Source organism: Phoca vitulina, unplaced genomic scaffold (genome assembly GCF_004348235.1).
Source record: "Phoca vitulina isolate PV1807 unplaced genomic scaffold, GSC_HSeal_1.0 scaffold103, whole genome shotgun sequence".
Classification (NCBI taxonomy): Eukaryota; Metazoa; Chordata; class Mammalia; order Carnivora; family Phocidae; genus Phoca; species Phoca vitulina.
In genome coordinates, this window is record NW_022589806.1 from 11,745 (window position 1) to 21,780 (window position 10,036).

Here is a 10,036-nt window from a genome sequence, read left to right on the forward strand (position 1 = left end):
GAAAGTCATTCATTCATACCATAGCTCATAGCCTTCATCTTCTGTATCCTAATCAGACTCCTTTCCAAATATTGCATCCCTGTCTCACTTGCTCAAGTGCAAATCTCCTGGTTAGTCTTTCTTTTTGTCTTGATTCTTACTGAAATTTGATACTTCCCTATCCCAGATTCTTCCCCTTACCTGTGTAGGCCATCCCACCCCTCCTCACCAAACTAGATTTCATCTTAGACAATATGTATTCAAAGCCCCAGTATTAGAATTCAGTACACATAAATGGCACAGTTAGTGTTAATGATGTAGTGTCTGAAATTCTAGCCCTAAGGTGAAACTCTTCAGCAGCAGAGAAATAATAACAAATGCATAAGTGCTTTTGCAGATACTGTGCTTCCAGGCCAAAATAAATAATTATGTTTAGAAAAGCATGTAGCCCACAAACATTCTAGTGTTTTCTTATTAGACCCATTTGCATGGAGATTTGCTTACTTCTGGTATAGTTTACATATTGATTTTTGTGGATAAGCAATTGAAAGCCCAGAGAGGGAAAGCAACTTGTGGTACAGAAAACTTATTGCTAACATGGAGTTTAGTTTCACTGAAATTACACAGCAATTGGCTCTGCTACTTATACAGTTTTGTAATCTTGGAAAAGATACTTAAACCCTACACCTTATTTTCCTCATCTGTAAAATGGAAACACATAATATCCGTGTCAGGGTTTTGTGAACATTCCATGCAGCAACATATGTAATGTGCTCATCACAGAGCCAGGCACCTGATAAAAATTCTTGTAAATAGTTGTTATTCCTGTTGGTCAACATGAGACAGTGACCTGGATCAGAACCAAGGTTGTAGTGTGGGTCTCTTGGTTTGCAGATTCATGTTCCCTAGTTCAGGCCCTACCTCCAGAGGCCAGAGTAAATGCCATACCAGCCCCTTCTTAAATCTTCCAAAATGTGTTTAATCAGAGGTTACTCTGGGAGAAAGAAATATCGAGGGAAGTCAGGAATTACCAAGACACCATCCTTCAAGTAATTTATGTATCTCATTAGAAACTAAACCTCATTCAAATCACTCATTCCTGTGGCCTACCATTTCATGAAGGACTACCACTCTTCACTTAATAAATCTCAGCTCTCTATAGCAAACTAGGAATAGAAGATAAATTCTTCAACCTCATAAGGGTTATCCATAAAATACCTGTAGGAAATATCTCACTTAATAAAGTTCTTAGCAGAATTTCTACTAAACTGGAATCAAGACAAGAATTCTCTATAGTATTGCTTCTATTTATAATTTTTCTGGAGGTCTTAGTCAATGCAACAAGACAAGAAAAAGAAATAAAGATTACAAAGGATGAGATAGAAAGGAGAAAACAAACCTGTCTACACAGAAAAACTAACAGAATCTATGGATAAAGTTTTAAAACAAAAGAAGAAAACTTATTGAAGAATGAAGTACAAGAAGGTAACGTTATGGATTGTATGGAATTTACCAACTTTATTTACCATTTTCTATTATGATAGAATCACATGACTTCCCTGATATACTATATTTCCTAGCCACCCTTGCAGCTAGGTGTAGCCATAAAGCTAAGTCCTCACTGATGGAACATGAGTGTAAGTGATGTGTGACATTTACTGACCAGGACCTTACAACAGTTGGGTACCTCCTTCATGTTCTATCTCCTTTGATCTGGATTGTGGACTTATGATTCAATTTGGCCACCAAGCAGATGAAGAGTTCTTTGGCAGTCTAGTGTAATATATGTGCCTCTTTTTGGAATAATATTTTAAATGCCAAAAAAAATTAGGATTACAAAGGCCATCAGTAATATTGAAATAAATACATTTTAAAATAATACAATTAATATTACAGATATAATATGTGCGTTTCCACAACAACATATTAATAAGATCTTGTGACAGTTGTAATAAATACATTACTTCCAAAATAATATTCAAGATATTTCAAGATATCTTAAACACTAATAATATACTTTGAAATTATGTGAATTTTACATGTGACAGAATTACAGGTACAGCTGCCACTACTTTGGCTTGTGGCCCACATTCATAAATGAATAAAATGCTAGATTATGGCTGGAAGTTGGTAAAATTGAGATGAAGTTTTTCTTTTCTTTTTTCTTAAAGAATTTATTTATTTTTGTGTGTGAGAGAGAGACAGAAAGCACAAGCAGGGGGAGCAGCAGGCAGAGGGAGAAGCAGGCTCCCTGCTGAGCAAGGAGCCCAATGTGGGACTCGATCCCAGGACCTCAAGATCATGACCTGACCGAAGGCAGACACTTAACTGACTGAGCCACCCAGGTGTCCCAAGATGAAGGTTTTCATAAACAAATTTATTGATCCTCTAAGGATTTATAGATATTCAGACTTCCTTGAAGGTTCTATGGACTGTAGGTTAAAATATCTGCCTTGGCAGAAAAATGGGATGGAAGAGACCTTGATATCTAAATACTTTCATGAAGGAGAACTGCCCACTGACCTAAGATGTTTATTCCAGATGATTGGGTGAGGAGAAATAAACTTCTATCTTCTTCAAGAATCTGATTTATTGCTGAGTCCATTTACTAAGCAGCCTGGCTATTAGTCTGATCAGGCTGCCATAACAAAATTCCACAAACTGATTGGCTTAAAAGAGAGAAATTTATTTTTTCACAATTCTGGAGGCTAGAAGTCTATGATCAAGACCCTGGCAAATTTCATTTCTGGTGTGAGTTCTCTTCCTGGTTGCAACCTCCATGCTATGCCCTCACATGTCCTTTCCTCCTGTGTGTGTGTGTGTGTGTGTGTGTGTGTGTGTGGAGAGAGAGAGAGAGTGAGAGAGAGAGAGAGGCAGAAAGAGAGAAAGAGTAAGCTCTCAGGTATCTCTTTTTGCAAGGATATGAATCTTACCAGATTAGGGCCTCACGCTTATGACCTTGTTTAACCTTAATTATTTCCTCATTCCAAATATAGCCACACTGGTGTTTAGGGTAGCAGCATATGAATTGGGAGGGGGCACACGCATTCAGTCCATAACACTAGCCTTATCCCAAGTAATACAGAAATTGATAGCAGTAGTGGGGATGTTGTAGGTTATATTCCCTGGGAAGCAGACTCTGAAACAGAGTTTATAGTACAGAATGTTTATTAGAGAGTATACTTGGGATTGATGTAATGGTTGGGCCTTTACACACCCACCTCAATCAGTCATTGGATATGGGCCAGATGTCTTTCTGCAACTGAGGCTGTCTTTGAAGGGACTAAAAGATGAAGACTTTCTACTGATAAGACCCCTAGAATCTGGAATAAGTCCTTTCTTGAAAAGAAATTTGTATGGTGCACCTCCATGTCCAATAATATCCACTCCTTATGCTGCTAAAATCTACTTTTTCCTTTAAGTCCAGAAAGAAGATCCTCCAGTGTTCCCCACTATCCATTCTAGATTCCCCTTCCTCTCACCTGGTCTGTGTAGACTGAGACCCTCAGCCCTGACAAAGGCTGGTTACCATGCTCTTCTCTGGCCAAAGTTATTGCTAATGTCCATTTCCTACCAAAATTGGGCAGAAGAGTACCAAGAGACCCCCTATGTGGATTGCTTGGGAGCCAAGTATATTTAGCTTGCCTCCATCATATAGCGACATTTCTTCCTCCTGATGACCAAGGTTAATTCCCCCTGTGCACATGGTGTAATAAAGAGTTTGACACCATTTTTTGATGTTTGACTGCTGACATCTTTTAAGCCTCACCTCTTTTTCTTCCCCTTTTCCTCCACATCTGGAAAAATGATAAGAAAGTCAAGATGTCCCTTTCTTTGGTGCCAGTGGGAGGTTCAAACCATGCAAGCCTCCACCTGCATAAAGGACTTCCCATCCCCTAATCACCATGAAAACCCCAAGTCAGTTTCCTTTCCCTGATTTCTCAAGCCATTTTTGGACCAGCTTAGGTAGCTTGCCCTGCTTTCCTGAAAAAGCCGCATTATGTAAGTATTAACACTTTAACATTCTCTTGGTGTGTGTGTGGCATCACCAGTCTTGACATCTGAACACAATTTGGGGCAGGGGTCTATCCCATGTCTGTAGAATGGTGACAACAGATGGTTATTCAGGCTATTTCCTGAACAAAAGAATCCTGCAGTGTCCAGGAAGCATCCATAGCTTACAGTTTGATGTGATTTTTGCTGAGATTTGTGGCAGAAGTGTTTGCCTTTGGTGATTATGACCTGCAACCCTACAGAGCTCAGAGTTATGGGGACAGGAAGGAGTTCTACCTTTGGACTGCCTTTGAACATGGGACTACAGTATCAACTCTTCTCTGGCCATTCTGCCAACCTGCTTTGTAGATTTCAGACTTGCCAATTTCCAAAATCATGTGAGCCAATACCCTAAAATGAATAAATAAATAAATCTCATGTGTATTATATTTATATAAATACGGGTTCTGTTTCTCTTGAGAACCCTGACAAATGTAGTTAGTTTGAGGATATTCCCTGAAGTAGCTTATAGAAGTTAAAAATATTGATTTCTTTTCTTTTTTTCTTTTTTAATTAACATATACTGTATTATTTGTTTCAGGGGTACAGGTCTGTGATTCATCAGTCTTACACAATTCACAGCACTCACCATAGCACATACCCTCCCCAATGTCCATCACCCAGCCACTCCATCCCTCCCACCCCCCTCCACTCCAACAACCCTCAGTTTGTTTCCTTAGATTAAGAGTCTCTTATAGTTTGTTTCCCTTTCTGGTTTTGTCTTCTTTTATCTTTCCCTCCCTTTCCCTATGATTCTCTGTCTTGTTTCTCAAATCCCACATATCAGTGAGATCATATGATAATTGTCTTTCTCTGATTATTTCGCTTAGCATAATACCCTCTAGTTCATAGACATCGTTGCAAATGGTAAGATTTCACTTTTGATGGCTGCATAATATTCCATTGTATCTATATATACCACATTTTCTTTACCCATTCATCTGTCGGTGGACATCTAGTCTCTTTCCATAGTTTGGCTATTGTGGACATTGCTGCTGTAAACATTGGGGTGCACGTGCCCCTTCAGATCACTACATTTGTATCTTTGGGGTAAATACCCAGTAGTGCAATTGTTGGGTTGTAGGGTATCTCTATTTTCAACTTTTTTATGAACCTCCATACTGTTTTCCAGAGTGGCTGCACTAGCTTGCATTCCCACCAAGAGTGTAGGAGGGTTCCCCTTTCTCCGCATTCTTGCCAAAATCTGTTGTTTCCTGACATATGCTGGCCTCATCAAATGAGTTTGGAAGTTTTCTTCCATTTTTTTTTTCTTCCATTTCTATTTTTTTTGGAACAGTTTCAGAAGAACAGGTATTAATTCTTCTTTAAATGTTTCGTAGAAATCACCTGGGAAGCCATCTGGCCCTGGGTTCTTGTTTGTTGGGAGATTATTGATTACTGCTTCAATTTCCTTGCTGGTTATGGGTCTGTTCAGGTTTTCTATTTCTTCCTGGTTCAGTTTTGGTAGTTTATACATCTATAGGAATGCATCCATTTCTTCCAGATTGTCTAATTTGCTGGCATATAGTTGCTCATAATATGTTCCTGTAACTGTTTATATTTCTTTGGTGTTGGTTGGGATCTGTCCTCCTTCATTCATGATTTTATTTATTTGGGTCCTTTCTCTTTTCTTTTTGATAAGCCTGGCCAGGGGTTTATCAATCTTATTAATTCTTTCAAAGAACCAGCCCCTAGTTTCGTTGATCTGTTCACCTGTTCTTTTGGTTTCTATTTCATTGATTTCTGCTCTGATCTTTATTATGTCTCTTCTGCTGCATTTAGGCTTTATTTGCTGTTTTTTCTCCAGCTCCTTTAGGTATAGGGTTAGGTTGTGTATTTGAGACCTTTCTTGTTTCTTGAGAAAGGGTTGCATTGTTATATACTTTCCTCTTACGACCACCTTTGCTACATCACAAAGATTTTGAACAGTTGTGTTTTCATTTTCATTTGTTTCCATACATTTTTTTAATTCTTCTTTAATTTCCTGGTTGACCCATTCATTCTTTAGTAGGATGCCCTTTAGCCTCCATGTATTTGAGTTCTTTCTGACTTTCCTCTTGTGATTGAGTTCTAGTTTCAAAGCATTGTGGTCCAAAAATATGCAGGGAATGATCCCAATCTTTTGATACTGGTTGAGACCTGATTTGTGACCCAAGATGTGATCTATTCTGGAGAATGTTCCATGGGCACTAGAGAAGAATGTGTATTCTGTTGCTTTGGGATGGAATTTTCTGAATATATCTGTGAAGTCCATCTGGTCCAGTGTGTCATTTAAAGCCTTTATTTCCTTGTTGATCTTCTGCTTAGATGATCTGTCCATTTCAGTGAGGGGGGTGTTAAAGTCCTCTGCTATTATTGTATTATTGTCAATGTGTTTCTTTGATTTTGTTATTAATTGGCTTATATAATTGGCTGCTCCCATGTTAGGGGCATAAATATTTAAAATTGTTAAATCTTCTTGTAGTATAGACCCTTTAAATATGATATAGTGTCTTTCCTCATCTCTTATTATAGTGTTTGGTTTAAAATCTAATTTGTCTGCTATAAGGATTGCCACCCCAGCTTTCTTTTGGTGTCCAATAGCATGGTAAATGGTTTTCCACCCCCTCACTTAAAATCTGGAGGTATCTTTGGGTCTAAGATGAGTCTTTTGCAGACAGCATATCAATGGGTCTTGTTTTTTTATCCAATCTGATACCCTGTGTCTTTTAATTGGGGCATTTAGCCCATTTACATTCAGTGTAACTATTGAAAGATATGAATTTAGTGTCATTGTATTGCCTGTAAGGTGACTGTTACTGTATATTGTCTGTGTTCCTTTCTGGTCTATGTTACTTTTAGGCTTTCTCTTTGCTTAGAGGACCCCTGTCAATATTTCTTGTAGGGCTGGTTTGGTGATTGCAAATTCTTTTAGTTTTTGTTTGTCCTGGAAGGTTTTTATCTCTCTTTCTATTTTCAATGACAGCCTAACTGGATATAGTATTGTTGGTAGCATATTTTTCTCATTTAGTGTCCCAAATATATCATTTCAGTCCTTTCTGGCCTGCCAGGTCTCTGTGGATAAGTCTGTTGCCAATCTAATGTTTCTACTGTTATAGGTTACAGACCTCTTGTCCTGAGCTGCTTTCAGGATTGCCTCTTTGTCTCTGAGACTTGTAAGTTTTACTATTAGATGTCGGGGTGTTGACCTATTTTTATTTATTTTGAGGGGTGTTCTCTGTGCCTCCTGGATTTTGATGCCTGTTTCCTTCCCCAAATTAGGGAAGTTCTCCACTATAATTTGCTCTAATATACCTCTGCCCCTCTCTTTCTTCTTCTGGGATCCTGATTATTCTAATATTGTTTTGTCTTATGGTATCACTTATCTCTCGAATTCTCCCCTCATGATCCAGTATTTTTCTCTCTCTTTTTCTCAGCTTCCTTATTCTCCATTATTTGGTCTTCTATATCACTAATTCTCTCTTCTGCCTCATTTATCCTAGCAGTTAGAGCCTCCATTTTTGATTGCACCTCATTAATAGCCTTTTTGATTTCAACTTCGTTAGATTTTAGTTCTTTTATTTCTCCAGAAAGGGATTCTTCAGTATCTTCTATGCTTTTTTCAAGCCAAGCTAGTGTCTTTATAATCATTATGCTGAACTCTAGTTCCGGCATCTTATTAATGTCCATATTGATTAGGTCCCTGGCAGTCGGTACTGCCCCTTGTTCTTTTTTTTTGAGGTGAGTTTTTCCATTTTGTCATTTTGTCCAGAGAAGAATAGATGAGTGAGAGAACAAAATGTTACAAGTGTAACAACAACCCCAGAAAAATATACACTAAACAAATCAGAAGAGACCTTCCAAAAAGTGGTCACTTTTCTGTTCATAGAATTGCTGCTATTCTTTTCTTCAATCTACTGTTGAGTTTGTAGGTGTTCAGAATGATTTGATAACTATCTAGCTGAATTCCTGGGACCAGACGAAATTTAGGTCTCCTACTCCTCTGCCATCTTTCTCCTCCCTCTAAAAATATTGATTTATTTTCTGATAACATCACCAAACTTGGCTTTTGACCACTTTGTCCTTATATAACACAGAAATGTATCTGGTCACTACAAGGCAAGTTCAGTCACTTACAAACTTTTCTTCTCTCTTTTGGGCAAACACATAGCTAAATTCAAGGCTTTCTTCCACCTTTTTTTCTCCTTTCCAACCCCCACAATGATTTAACTATAACATAGAAGGAAGGGGGCTCAGTCATGTATTTCCCTGATAACAGGGGAGAGGCTTATTGTCTGAAATGGTTAGTATCTGTTCATATTGGCTTCTGGTGATATTTTCCTTACATACTGGCTGCTGTCCATCCCTACAGACATCAGTTGAGTTTTTTTCCTGTTCTGCCATGACCCTCAGTTCACAGGGACTCCTTAATGTATTGTCTTGTTGCCAATTTCAAATTCTCTTTTGATTTCCTTGTCCTCCTTCAACCTTTTGTACTCCCTCCCCCAGGGACATGAGAGACTTTCCCTCCACACCACACAAGGATACCAGGGTCTCTTTGAGGTTGTCCTCATGCACATGCATCTTAAGATTTCTCAGCCATTATTATTCTCCTGCAACAGAATTATACTGGATGTTTGGCTTATCCACACAGCTCTCAGATTTCCATGATGACTCTCAGGGATTGAGACAAAGTTCCTATAACTTTTATGGAGTTTCTTTTATCCTTTCTACCTGGGGCTCAGTCAAAACAGGTAGAAGAAAAAGGGTAAGAGCAGGGTGTCAGTTCCTTTCTCAAAGGCTGGTGTATCTGCTAAGATCTGTTGCCCAGAGAGGACAGTACAAAAAAGCAATTTATGCACACAGTCTGGTATCTCCTGGAATATGGAGAAATGGTTTGTCCTGGAGAACCAAGCTCAAGGGCGTCTCTGATATACCTTAGTGGAAGCCATGCCTGAGATTCATGGTTGAAAGGAGAAGGTACTTAGACAAAAATGAAGGCTTTTCCAGAATGATAGACCTGACCTGAGGAGGCTTGCATTATAAGTCATAGTCAATACTAATGTGTACATATGCCATAGGGACACTGAGCTATTAGAATAGCCGCTAATGTTACAGAGAAGATTAGCATGGCCCCTGTGCAAGAATGGCATGCAAATTCATGAAGTGCTCCATATTAAAAAAAGAAGAAGAAGAAGAAGAAGAAGAGAAAGAAGAAGAAGAAGAAGAAGAAGAAGAAGAAGAAGAAGAAGAAAGAAGAAGAAGAAGAAGAAGAAGAAGAAGAAGAAGAAGAAGAAGAAGAAAAAGAAGAAGAAGAAAAAGAAGAAGAAGAAAAAGAAGAAGAAGAAGAAGAACAGGCACTAAGAGAGTATTTGTGTGAAGAATGCAAGGCCTGCTGGGACAATAGGGTGAAAGTAACTTTGGAGCTGATAATTAGGACTTGGGTCGTGAAGACTAAGTCCCCCAAAGAAAGGACACAAAGGCTTTCCTGGCCTCTGGGACAAAGGTCCTTGGTGTGCAGAAAACACCCTAAGTTTATGAACTGGGTAAGTAATCCCCTATTTGGGAGAACCAATTTGACTTGGCTTTGTGTGGTCCTCTTATAATGTTTGGAATCTGGTCTTTAGAAAATAGTTCTAAATTCCTTAACAAGCAGGGTTATTTAAGTAGTCTGAGAAAGTAATATACCAATCTAAGGCAAGACTACCCAATTTGGGTGAAATGTGTGTTTTTGAAGATATTTCCTAACATTAACCTTGACCCCAAAGAGTCAAGAGAAAATCAGTAAAAGAGAGAGTGGATAAGAGGTAGAAAAAGAGGAGTAGTACAAATGAATAAGAGTAAACAGCATAATAATAGACGATATGCTGTATCAAGAGTTTACTATATGCCTGGCAGTATACATATATTACTACACAAGGCATTTTACATATATCAGCTCAATTAATTTTTGTGATAACTCTATGCAGGAATGTGACAGAGTCAGCTAGCCCTCCTATTTGAGTGTTCATGTCAGTTAGAAACC

General features: G+C 38.4%; 1 pseudogene; it reads left to right on the forward strand.

Moving 5' to 3' along the window:
- The first annotated feature begins 9,101 nt into the window (after positions 1-9,101).
- On the forward strand, positions 9,102-9,192 carry LOC116627843 (annotated as a pseudogene).
- Positions 9,193-10,036: the final 844 nt, after the last annotated feature.